The sequence below is a fragment of the Helianthus annuus genome, chromosome 13, assembly GCF_002127325.2.
Source record: "Helianthus annuus cultivar XRQ/B chromosome 13, HanXRQr2.0-SUNRISE, whole genome shotgun sequence".
In the NCBI taxonomy this organism is placed as follows: domain Eukaryota; kingdom Viridiplantae; phylum Streptophyta; class Magnoliopsida; order Asterales; family Asteraceae; genus Helianthus; species Helianthus annuus.
In genome coordinates, this window is record NC_035445.2 from 162,253,439 (window position 1) to 162,267,479 (window position 14,041).

The window sequence follows — 14,041 nt, forward strand, 5'->3', positions numbered from 1 at the left end:
ACTGATTGGCCATATTTGTTGCTGGAGTTGTTGTCTGAAGCTGCTCAAGCTGATTACTTTCAGGTATGTTAAAATGATGTTTAAGTTTATTGTTCGTATAATACAGAAGAGAACCAATGCTAATCGTGTTAATGAGATATCTTGCTTTCATGGGAGGTCGATCGGGTACAGAAGGAAGAACAATCGAACAACAAGTTCTAGAGGTGAGTGATGAAAACAATTAATGATAATTTTATATGATATATAGATTTATTTAACTTTAGACACTAATGACCTTATTTACCAGTCAAATCCAGTTCTGCAAGCCTTTGGGAATGCCAAAATGGTGAAGAACAACAATTTCAGGTTAAAAGTCCGCATAATAATACATTTAGATACATTTGTTTTAATGAATTAAAAGTTAATTTACAGGAAAGTTCACATGACTGAGTGTTTGTACCAGTCGTTTTGGTAAATTTGTAGAGATCCAATTCGACAAGCAAGGGAAGATATCTAGAGCTGTGGTTAGAACTTACCTTCTAGAAAGATCACGAGTTTGCCAAGTGTCGGATCCCGAGATGAACTACCATTGTTTTTATATGCTCTGTGCCGTAACCCCGAGGTGACTTCATTTTTTTTTGGAAATACGTGTGAATTCGGTTATTGTAAATATTGTATTGAGTGGAGTTTGGTTTTTACATATAGATTATAGATACAATTGTTCTTTTTCAGGATATCAAGAGGTTCAAATTAGGAGACCCGAGAAAGTTTCATTATTTGAATCGGACTAACTGCTATGAAGTAGCGAATATAGATGATGGGAGAGTGTATTTGGAAACAAGAAATGCTATGGATGTTATCGGAATCAACCAGGATGAGGAGGTAACAAACATGATGAAATGGGTTGGCCTAAAAACAAAAAATTCAACCCTTTTATAAAATAGTTTCGGTAGAATAAGTTAATTTTTTGAAATTATTTAGGAGGTTATATGAATTGAAATACATTAACAGCCCTTTTCAGCCCTTTTGCCTCATTTCCTTTAAGCTAGAATTACCCATTTACAAAAGTCAACCCATTTAAAATGATGAAACGGGTTGAATATGGTCACATATTTCAAACCTCTAAACCTCTTTGAACTTGCTAAAGAAAGGTATGATAATTTTCATTTGTGTTCTTCTTTATCTAAGTATCTTTTAATCCACCATGCTATCTAATTTGTTGATCATTAAACTGAAAAGCTATAAATGCATATGTTCTTAGTACTTTGGTTTACGTGTGTTATCATGTGGTCTTTTTTTTTTTTTTTTTTTTTTTTTTTGCAAAAGCTATAAAAGCTATGTAATCACTGGATTTCATTTACATTTGTTTGTGTTTTTAAGATGGATCTTCGTTTTTTGTAGGTCATGGTTTAAAGAAGAGGTAATGGTTTGAGAAGAGTTCAAGCTCGAGCTATTTTTTGTAGTATGAAGGTGTGCACCTTCCATAGAGGTTAGGTTTAATTTATGTACATTAACGGATTTGACTATAGTGATTTGCTGGTATGCTTTCCATACATTATTCGATAACTATGTTTAATCTTATAAGATTAGGTTTAATTTCTGTACATTAAACAAACTATTGTTTTAATTAGTTTTGATGACTGAATTTGGGCTGTTTTGATTGTGAATTTGAAGACAGAGGATATAACGTACTCTGATGCGTATGCGACGTTGGGGGTTGATAATAGTTTAAGGCTGGATGAGTATATGAAGAATTTTAAAGTTAAAGTGATTCAGCATAATGAAGAAGATATGGAGTTTGATTTGATTGGAATTGATGCGTCCATTGCGAACGCTTTTAGAAGAAATCGCATATCTGAGGTAGTTTTTTTTACTTTTATGATTGTTGTTTACATGTAGGATTATTAAACTGGAGAAATACGGCTAGTTATATACTGTTTGGTTTTAACGGTTTGACGGTTTATGGTTTTGGAACTTAGAGTTGGCCGGGTGAACCGAACTAACAATTCAACATAATTTTCTTTTCTCAATTTAGGAATACAATGATATTATATATTATGTAGGAACAATTCTTATATTTTTTTAAATTTGATAAAAAAAATTATGCTTTGATTCTTTTCTTTATTTTTGTCTAAATCGTAAAAAAAAAAACGAAAAATTTCGACAAAATCGTAGTTAGGAGTTTCGCCCAAAATTTTCGTCAAAACCGGTCTAAGCGCTGGCTGTGTAAATCAGACCAGCCATTCAATATGTATTGTTTTTTTTCCCTTTTAGGAATATAATGTAATAAAAATGCAATAAAAAGGTTATGCTTTTGGCTCTTTTTTTGTCTAAACCACCAAAAACGAATGGATTTGGTCGACCCAACCAACCGAGCCGGTTTGTTTTGGTTTGTCTTTTTCTCAAAAATCGTAGTTAGTGGTACCGCCCAAAATTTTCCTCGAAACTGGCCGAACTGGACCGTAAACATCCCCATTTTTCCCCTTTAAACTCACTTTAATCGTTTGAATGCTATTTTGTATATTGATTCTTGCAAATCAAAAGCGAATTAAGCCACTAACTGTATCGAGTTACCAGTGAAGAAGCTTAGTTTTGTTTCTTTGGTCTCAACTGGGCTATACGGTTCTCATGTAGGTTTGGTGCTCGAAAGGAACTTGTGAGTGCATTAAGCCAATGGCCTCTTAAAAGCCTTATGTACGAGCCTGAAGAAACCGTGGATGGACCGCTTCCCTACTCACCAGGTCGAATCGATGCACCGGCTATATTCATAATATGTAACCAATGGGCTCAAGCCATGCACAGAATCTCTAGCAAAGAAGTGGTTGACTTAATGCGGCATTTTGCAACGGCCATTCTTCGGTTATGGAAACGGGAGAAGGGAGAAATGTGACAGGCAGATGGTGGTTGATAAAAATCAAGACACAAATTTAGATAAAGAAGACGAAGTTTCTTAAGAGTTGCAAATGTTGGATAAAATGATTGTTGTTTCATTGATAAACGTTATGTCGTTAGGACACCATGTCTAGGAGAGTGAATGCACACATAATCAATGGGTTGGATAATGGGTCAAAGAATGTAGGGTCGATATGGCCTGGCCCACAAACATTTTTTTTTTCTTGTTTAGTATGATTTTAAAAACTAAAAAAAACATGAGAACCATATAGCCCAGTTGAGTAGTTCATGTTCGAGTAACAGTGTAGTGTCAAGACTTGCATCAATCGAGTGTTTGTGAGATGCAACTGAGTCAATTTATAATAGATATTATACTCGAATCGATATTAATCGGGACACCCGCCGCAACGCGCGAGCATTCCCACTAGTATTAAATAAAAATCAAATTATTTAAAATTTTATGATGATTATTTTTTTGTTGCGAGTTATTCAATATTATCATATCCTTATACGAATCAACCATTCGAATTATAAACATTATCAATGGTCCTTATACGAATCAACCATTCGAATTATAATTTCTTATAATAAAGATACATTTTCGGAACCAGACCGACCGCATACAGAATTGGCCTTGTTGAGACCTGAGAGTATTTAAAACAGTTCGACTAGCTCAATCGTTGAACCAGACAAGGTGGTCAGAGCAGTTTTCATTATTCTCTTTTTTATCCTTTAAAATTTCATATACTGATTTATTTATTATTTTACGCACCATACATTTTTTTTCTATTTACTTAAGGATTTATATTTTATTAAAGTTGTAAATTCCCACCAAAAGATAAAGCAGTTTTGATTTGTTTTAAATTTGTTTTATATATATATAGGATAAAGATCCGTTAGGAACCACCTTTTATTGCGAGAACCGCGAGAACCAATGTGAACACAATCAAAAATGCCTAAAAATAGCTAAAAAACACACATTTTTTTTAATATTTTTTATAAGAAAATCGCTACTTTTAGTAGCCAAAAAAAAAATTTTTTTTTGGCTACTAAAAGTAGCGATTTTAACATAAAAAATAGTAAAAAAAAATATATATATATTTTTTTTTTACTTTTTTAGGTTTTTTTTTTTTTTTGGGGGGGGGGGAGGGAGGGTTAGGTTTTTTTAGCTATTTTAGGTTGTGTTCACATTGGTTCTCGTGGTTCTCGCATGAACCTTACCATATATATATATATATATATATATGGGGAAGAGTAAAATGAGAACTAATTTAAGTTGTGAGAACCATGGGAACTAGGTTTTTCAAAAAGAATTTTTAAAAAAAAAAATCTCAAAAATCTTTAAAAAAATCACTTATTATAGCAAAAAAAAAAATAAATTAAAAAACAAAAAAAATGTTGCATGCAAAAATTTACATCTCCGCAAACAAAATTTACATCAGGCACGAACAAAATTTACATCAGGCGTAATTATCGACTCGACATTTTTTTTTGTTTTTTGTTTTTACAGATGTGTTTATAAAATTTTCATTTACGTTTGTGCAAAAAATGGTGGCCCAACTCGTGCGGAAAGTAGGAGTTCTCATGTTTCTCACAACTTGTGGTGGTTCTTAATTAAACCGAATTGTATGTATGTATGTATGTATGTATGTATGTATGTATGTATGTATGTATGTATGTATGTATGTATGTATTCAAATTTTAAATTGTTTACGATGTCAAACGGTTCTTAGAACCTGTCCAACCAGTTACCATTAAAGCGGCCGGTTTAATGATATATGTCTAATTATAACATTACAAAATGCACACAAGGTAGCATTTTCTTTTGTTTTTATATCTTATCTTTTACCAAAGGAGCTATAGGGGCTGTTCATGAAAAAACTTCTATTCAGAAAACTTTGTTGCTAACAATTAGATGTTTCATGTTAAGTGGCATTAACTCGGTTGTTCAACGGCTAATCTAAGTAGATCATAATCATGTGAAATTACATCTCTTGGAGTTAAATTGTTAGGGTATAAGGAGTGGTTAAACACTTTAAAGTGGCAAACCAAAAAACCGACCAATGAGAGCGCGCCATGTCAATTAGGCAAAAGTGTTTAAACTTTGGTGAAAAATGTTGGCAATGGTTTAAACACTTGGTGAAGTGGTAAACTATTTTTTTAAAAAAAAAGGAAAAAGATGTGATTGATGAGATAGGAATGGACCCCACCCACAATACCCTCTCTCTCTCTCTCTCACTACCCTCTCTCTCTTATTTTCCCGATCGGCAAACCTTTACCGATTTTGTTTGTTTGCCGCGTACCGACATAGTCGACGGCGGTGTTTGCCGATCGGCAAACATCTTTGCCGACCTTCACCGCGTCCCACACCGTATACCCTTAGCTAGAAAACAAAATACAGTTGTCAAGTAATATCATGTGACATGAAATTGACATTTGACCTTAAGATAAGATTGAATGTGGGTATGTTCATAATGAGATCAATGCTTTGTATTTGACTACTATAATTATTAATCTAAACTTTCACCTGTCTTGATGAGGAGACTTAACTAAAGAGAGTACTACATTTTCCAAGCTAAAATAACAGAAATAACCTAAGTACGTAGAAAGCAAATATAATATTTTAACTTTATTTTAGTATTTGAACCATACAATCTTTAAACATTATCGCTACATATGTGCACATAAGGCGTCAGGAGTTATCGAATTAGCGTATGTTGTAGGTAAAAATCATGAGTATTCCATGTTTTCTTTTTCAAAAAAAAGTATCAAATCATTGGTGACTTTCCTGAAGCTAATCACTTAAAACATGACATTCATTAAATATTTTTCCACAAAATGTATCGATCTCCTGAATTAAATATTTTTCCACAAAATGTATCGATATCCTGAATGTGTAACAATAATTTTTCTTTCTAATAAAATGTGTTTAAACTTTGTTATAAAATTGTTGGTTTGGATTTCCCTTTTCCAATGTTGAAACACTTGGGCTAAGCACCTTAAATTTGAAGCTGGTGAAACATAATGCAGGATCAGATACAACAACATAGAAGACGAAACAAAGATACTTCGACAGTGAAAAGCCATTTCGTATTAAAAAGCAAGGGGTGTTAAAATATGTTAATAATTTATTAAAAGCCACTTCGTCACACGGGAACATATTATGAGTATAGTACCATCTACATCTATGTATAATTTATTAAATCAATAGATTCATAAAAATATTTTCTTTATGCAATCTGTGTAACACATAGTAACTTAAACTAGTTTGCTTTATACGTGTTCAAACCATTAAAAGCTAAACAAAGTCACATATCTTAAGCTTAAAGAGTCCATTCAAATTCAAAATGATAAAACTCAATTTACATTTTTTATATTTCAATATTTAAAAAAATAAAAGAAAATTTCATATATACCACTTTTAACTTCCTTAAGGGAGGAAAGACACTCAAGGGTAGTACTCTTGCCTCAATCAACTAAAACCTGCAATGTTAAATTTCTTTTAAAAGTACCCATTTGTCATAAAACATTGGTGATGCCTACCCTTGGCATAAACTTTTTTTAGTATTAATATTGTCAGATGCTCCAACGAATCAAAACCCACCAACCAATCCTAATGTGAACACCCACCTCAAGCAACTCAAACCTTGCACGGATTCCCCTTGTGGCAAAACTAACCCGCCCACCCTACCCTTGTGGATGACAGCGGTGTTCTAGGTTCGAAGCGGCAAAGGCCTTACCCGCGGGTGCCCCGAACTCCCTTAATGTATCATCAAACTTCAATATCACACTATATATACCATCAAACTTTATATACCCTTTTCTAATTTCTAAATATCACACTTGACGCATTTTATTATTTACTTTACTACAAACGATTTTGACTATTTCACCCCTTTTCTGTAAGAGGTAATAATTTCATTTATTCTTTAAACTAAAATAGCATAGCATTTTCAATTGCATACACTTAATTTAACATTTCTAATTATTTTCTTTTAATTTTATATTTAATTTTATTAATATAAAATGATAAAGCCAAAAGACCAAAATACCCTTACTTATAAATGTAAAATTTCAAACATACCCTTCATTAAACGGTGTTAGTTAACTAAGTTAGTCATTTGGATGAAAATGGTAAAAAATGCCAAACGTGGGGGGCAAAATGGTACAAAAAGATCATTTTGAACGAAAATGGCAAACATGCCCAAACCTCATGGACGATTTTGGCAATTAACTCTTAAAGTTATTAAGCTCATATACAGTGAGTTTATCTAAAAAATAAGTAATAAGAATGTAACGAAACAAAATAAAAACTGAAATCGTCTTGAAACTATAGTAGTGATCTGAAGGGGTATGGTCCCACACGCCACGCCACAGCTTGGCGCAAAGGTTCATCACCCAGTCCACTTGGTTAACATAAACAATGTAAGATACAGTCTAGCATAACCTGGTAGGGCGCGTGCGCGCAGACAACACCATGACACAGATGGAATCCTAATACATGCCAGATTCCGGCGCAAGCATTTAAGGCGCATGCGCGCGGAAGACGATGCAAGTGGAACTGTCACTTTGACTTTTGTGACCAACCAGCAAGTGGCACACCCTGACACTGACAACAACGGTCAGCTGACCGTGCAATACGCGACTACCCGATCCACTAACAGAAAGCTTCCACTTGCATAAAGCTGATGAACAGACTGAAAACCGAAGCCAACAGGACATGTGGCGGCTGCTCCTTCGTACGCCTGACACAACAGGACACGTGGCGACCCCTCAACCGTGCGCCTGACACTTCTGCAGTCTGCACAACTGACAGACCAGAAGATAAGCTTATACTTGTCACGTCAGGCCCATTAGGCGGCCCATTGGCATCTCTCGTTCACCCTTCGGTTATAAATACCAGACTTCGAACCAGGTTTGAGGTAATGCTAATATGCTCTCTCCCACTTACTACTTAATCATTTATCTTGCTTCCTAAGCAAATACTGATTCCCACGCCGGATGTTGGTAACAAGGAGCAACCCCCACCTCATTCTCCTTGTTGCGAGTCACGGTGTTTTCATTGTGCAGGCGATAGATACAAGATCAACCAGTCATCGTCATCGACTGAGGAAAGAGTGAATTAACCCTATCTTGATGAGACTCGATCCGTGGATTAACCACTCGGTTAAAGACTGTTTCTTCATGATCGATGCATTTTAATTAGACGTTATTAAATATTAATGATGTTATAGTTGTATCGATATTATTATAAAATGTACTAGTTTCGCTTGTTATATTTTGTTGGTTATTAGCCGATGACATTATAGCCTATTGATAACTTGGGGGTGTGATAAGACTTAGGGATCATGAGGTCCTGTGGGTTCGATTCCCCCAAGGGAGTTTTCCATATTTATTAGGTTTTTTTTTTTGAATTGGTGTATAGGTATTATTGCCTAGTGGAGATGGATATGATCGAGTGGTTCCGCTGGTGGCACGATGATACTCTGGTGGTTCGTCAGTGATCCAAATTTGCCGTTAAATAAAAGAATATTTTGTTGGTTATTAATAATAAGATAAAATGATTAACATTTAATATTTAGTGATAAATTGTTAAATTAATTTATAAGGCGGAGGGTGTGGCATGGCGCCACCCGGCCACATCATCTTCCATAGCGCCCCGGGGGCGCCAACCTCCATACCACGACATCGAAAGGGGGGCGCCATCTTTAGCTCGCCAGCACGTTAACGAGGTGAGTTTGTGTTGAACGATGAAGGAAAGGTCAAAACGGGGGCGCTATAGTATAGTGTAAAGTGCGGTGGCGGAGATTGACCAAAAGTTTTGAGGGGGTGTAAAGTGATGAGACCCAATTTTTTTTTCCTATCGTTATGTTTCTGGTCGGGTCGGCTATCGATTCGGTTCAGGTCAAATAATAATAGTTCCAAATAAAACTAAAAAATTTCATTCATTCAAAGGACCCGTTCTTACACATAAAAACTTGCGATTAAGTTTATTATGTGGTGGGTATTCTAGGATTAAACAAATAATAGTTAAAATATATATACAAAACTACCCATCACTTATATACAAAGTGGTAACAGCTAACAAACTTTACTTTAATTTATATATTGTATAAATATTTTGAAAAAATAATTGGGGGGAGGCGATCCTATATATTTTTTAAAATTTTCGGACGAAAAATCGGAACCTATACACTTTTAACCGAAACATTGGGGTGGCGGGCGCACCCCCGGGCACCAACTAACCTTCGCCCCTGGTAAAGTGGGTAGTTAAATCACACCCTCCGAGTTAAAGGAAGAGGCTTTAAAGCCCCAGTGTGACGTGGACATGACGTAGTAGTGAGAGGCTTTATACCAAACCTTCCAGCGTAACTCAGAAGATAGAAATTCATTGACCAACTTAAATTAAATGCGTTGATGAGCATCATAATTGAGAAAGTATCTAATGAATAAATTAATATGTGGATCGTTGAAACTGTTGGGCTTGGAATGGAGTCATAGCTGATCTCGTAATGGGCTGCAAAGAGGAATTATGAGGACCGCAAATCACAAAATATTAATGAAGTCAACATAAAGAAAGGCGGTTATTGAGAAAACAAAAAAAATTATACGTTTAACAATTATTTGGGGCATCCAGGAGTTTTGGAAGGGGACGTACGACGCCATCCGGGTGAAAGATTGTTAGGTTTTTGTACGAATAACTTGTTTCGATTACTTTATTAACTGATATATGTTGATCACTTGTGTTTAGATTCAATAAACGTTTATTTATACTTGAATTACTTGCTTTTTATCAAACGTATTTACAATTTCTTGCGTCGTTAGCGTGTTAGGTTGTACGGTTAGTATTACAAAGTGTCCTTAGTTGTTATATAGATCTAATAATTCCTGGGTGGGGTTATTCTTTTAATCTGACAATCTTCTTTTCACCTAGTTTTATTACTTTTTTTTCTTGCAAACAAACAACCGATTTTGCTTCAGTAATTAGTAATTCGTTAGAGAACTTAATTGACCACCAAATCCTGTTAACACGACTCGACTTTCATATGCTATATTTTTACTTGTTTTTATTAACCCATGACAACTACATCTAGTGATAAAAATTAGTAAACAAATGTAAACAAAACTATCTTATTGATAGAAAAATAATATGACTAGAATATTAATGAAAATTATATTATACTGAAACTAAACTAATGAAAAAGATAACCAAGTTTAAGGCTATTAATTTGTTGTTTTCTTTTAACTGGGTTATAACTTATAAATGGATGATTCTTAGGGGGTGTTTGGATGTGTGTTTAGAAAGTTATTATGGTTTTGATGTGATTCTTAATTCTTTTGTATGAAGTTGTTATTACTTAAAAGAAGTAATAATATAGAATAAAACAAGGGTAATAAGTTTATAGGGATAGTTTAACTCATCATTTTTGTTGCTGATTATATATGACTGATTATTAATTAATCATAAACAAATTTTGATCACTCTCAAAGTTGCACTATAAACTGATATAATTAATCTTAAATCGATTTTCACAGTCTTAGTACCGGTCCAACTAAAACAGCCTGAGATGAAAGCTAAAAGTTTGTCTAGAGCTCAACGAGTGGATATAATCACTACACTTCCGCAGACCATAATAGAAATCATCCTATGTCTTCTACCAATTGAAGAAGCAGCAAGGACGAGTATCCTATCAAGGGAATGGAGGTTCAAATGGACGACAATTCCTAAACTCGTGTTTCTTGATGACACTGTCAAAAGATCAACTGAAAAGTGGCATTTATCTAATCGGGAGCGAATATCTCAAGTAGAAAGTGAAAGGAGAGACAAGGAAATGAAGTGTAAACTTTTCTATGCTATACACCAAGTTTTGTTACAGCGCCAAGGTCCTACACAGGAGTTCACCCTTTCGATACTTTCTCATGAGACTTGTTTTGAAATTGATCAAATAATACTTCATTTGTCGAGGAACCATACTCTCAAGAGATTAACACTCGACTTTTACAATTACACCTCGTATCGTATACCATTGTGTGTCTTCTCGTTGCATCACTTGACAGACCTACGTCTTGAAAATTGTCATGTCAACCTTAAACCAATATTTAACGGACTGGGTAGCCTAGTACGCTTAACCTTATACAAAACATGGATGTCTAGAGAAACACTTCTACATCTTTTATCTGGTTGTCCATCACTTAAGAGCTTGTGTGTAAGTTCATGCTCGTATATTCATTCTCGTTGGCTTTCAAAACTTATCTAAATATTTCAAGTTGACGCAGGTTATGCTTGAAAATCAAGTTTTCGATTTTAATAATCCCAGCATCATGGAGCTATTCAAGTGTTTAACTCTGATGAACATTTGACTACTTGGGGTTATATCGCTACAATATTATTTATCCAACATTATATATAGTTCAAAAAAATTAAAGCTTTGGTTTTTAAATAACTAAATAACCATTGTTTTGTTCTATGGTTGAAGCAGTTAGTTGAAGATTGGGTACCAGAAGAGCTTCCCCCTTCACTAATCCATCTCAAATACTTTTGTATCAAAGAATTGTGTTTTGGTGAAAGTGTGTTTTGGTGAAAGTTATGGATTGGATTTTCTTGGTGTTTTGCTCAAATGCGCCCCGAACTTGGAGAAAATTAGGCTAGAGGTAAATGGTATAAGTAAGGTTGGAGAACTTGCTAGTCGCTAGTCAGCTGGTGAGGTGGGGACTAACGACTACTCGGGATTAATTGGATCGGGTTTTTTATATGTAATTTTCAGTTTTATGTATACATATACACATTTTTATAGGTAAATATTTTAAGTAGACAGGTTTTAACACTTCCTCGACTCATTTTTTAAAGTGTACAAGATTAATTGTTGGAATTCACATGGTTTGGTTGGAAACTGGCTAATTTACAGGTTTTGGCCGGAAAATACAGGTTCTTTGCCAGATTCTAGTTGGAATCACCGATTTTTGGCCAGCTGACTAGGTCCGACTAGCGACTAATGGATTGATTAATGAAAAATTACTCAGTTACTGGCCGACTAGCGATTAATCGCCGACTAGTTGCGATTTTTACAACACTGGGTATATGTCTATCATGTATTTTATTTGTGCTGATTCTGATGAGATAGAGTATGCTAATATGGAAGAAGAACATTCCCTTGTATTGAAAAAAATATTCAGATGTTTCTTTGGATCATTTGAGTGAATTGGAGATTCTATATTAAAGAAACTATAAGGTTGAGTTGGAGTTGTTGAAGTTCATCTTGGCCAGGTCACCTAATCTGAAGAAGGTGAAATTCTGGAAGTTTGGTTCAAGGAAAGGTTTGAAGATGCTATGAACTCTCTTACGCCCCCCACACGCATCACCGGTAGAATTTATTTTCATCTAGAACTAATTTAGATATTCATGATGACAGTCTTGTTTGTCTTTCTTTCGGTTTATTGGTTAGTTGAAAACGTACCTGATGTTAAAAGAATCGGATACATTTTCTTGGACTCAAAGTGTTGCGGCAACAATATTATGATCCTTGTATTTCCTAGATTTTGGGTAAGCTAATTGATAACAGAAACACGTTTCTTAATCTGTTCATAGTCGAATCTCACGGAACATCCAAAGCTTGATATATGAGTTTGATTGGTTTGTTTTGGAATATATGATCTACATGATTCTTTCGAAAACACGTTGATGGATATCACTAGTTCAGATCCTACATCGGTGCTTTTGTCGTCTTCCACGTCAAATCGGGCTTAAACGACAAAACTGACTTCGCATATGAGCTCGCGACAAACCAGGTTCAAACTTTGGATATTATGCAAGCTTGAATGCAAGATGATGGAGATGGATTTGGTTGTACAATGTACCACGTGAACTCATAGATTCTGCAATACAGAAGCAAGTAACATTATCATCATGATTATTTAATACCATGTATGTATCGATGAAGTTGTAAGATAACCAATTGTCACTTTGTGTAAATTTGAAAACTTCTTGAAAATCAACCGAAATCAAGCTAGGCGTGTAAGTGTGTATGCCCTGTTAGATATTTTAGTGTAATCGGAGATTGACTTGGTGATCAAAGCTAATAATAATACACATCAAAGAAGTTAGGAGGTGCGGGAGTGCATGCTTGTTTGAGTTATTATAATTCGAAGTGTAAGGGCGGAGCCCGTACTCTACTGGGGTTCTAAGGGGGCAGCGCCCCTGGGAGCAGGTCCAAGGGGCGGCAGCCCCTGGCGGGGTCCAAGGGGTAGAGCCCCTGGCTGGCAGTTTTAGGAGGCAGTTTGTCTTAAAATTGAATTAACTGCCTGATGGCAGTTAACCATCCCTAACCACAAAATTCGTATACAGTTTTCTTGGTCACAATTCTTTGGTTCAGACAATTACACAAAAACACATACCCTGGTTCAATTTCTCGAAATCAGAGTTATATCCGATTGAATTATTCGGGTGAACCACCGAAATAATTTGATCTGAGAGTGATTACACGCCTCTCTGATCATCCGGTTTTCTGAAATTCCCCAACATGCCCTGCGTAACAATGATACAAATTTACATGAGTTAATTTTACTTAAGATGAAAAAACTAAAGCCCTTCAGATATATCAACTACAAACTAACTCCGTATATCAATATTTTGACCAATATACATATTATAAAGGAAGACTTTAATATTTATTTCAAGTATAAATATTTTTACCTCTTGAGTCTCCCAGTTCGGTAAAGAACATCCATATCAAGGTTTTGATTCTTAAAGATTAAGGGGGTGTTTAGCTAAGCTTTTCAACACCTCCTTATAACTTATTGACTTTTACAAAAAGCTAATAAGGAGAAAAAGTGTTTGGCAAACTCATAAACACTTTTCAAAATGACTTTTTGTTTAGGGAGGAAAAGTTAGTTTTGAAAAGTTAGTAACGAGTGACTTTTTGAAGCTGCTTATGACTTATTGGCTTTTCCCACCCTTTTTAGTCATTTACATGAATAAGCTAAGCCAAACACTTTTTAAAAAGGGTGTACCTATTTGCACACTCATTTGCCTATTGGCACACCAAAAAGGTGTCTTTTGTCCTATATGCACACCCTGCAGTGTCGAGTTGTGGCCAAAGCGTGACGTTTTGGTCCGATCAACCAGACAAAGACTGACGGGTGTCTGACAGGTCTGTTGACCGGACCAAAACGG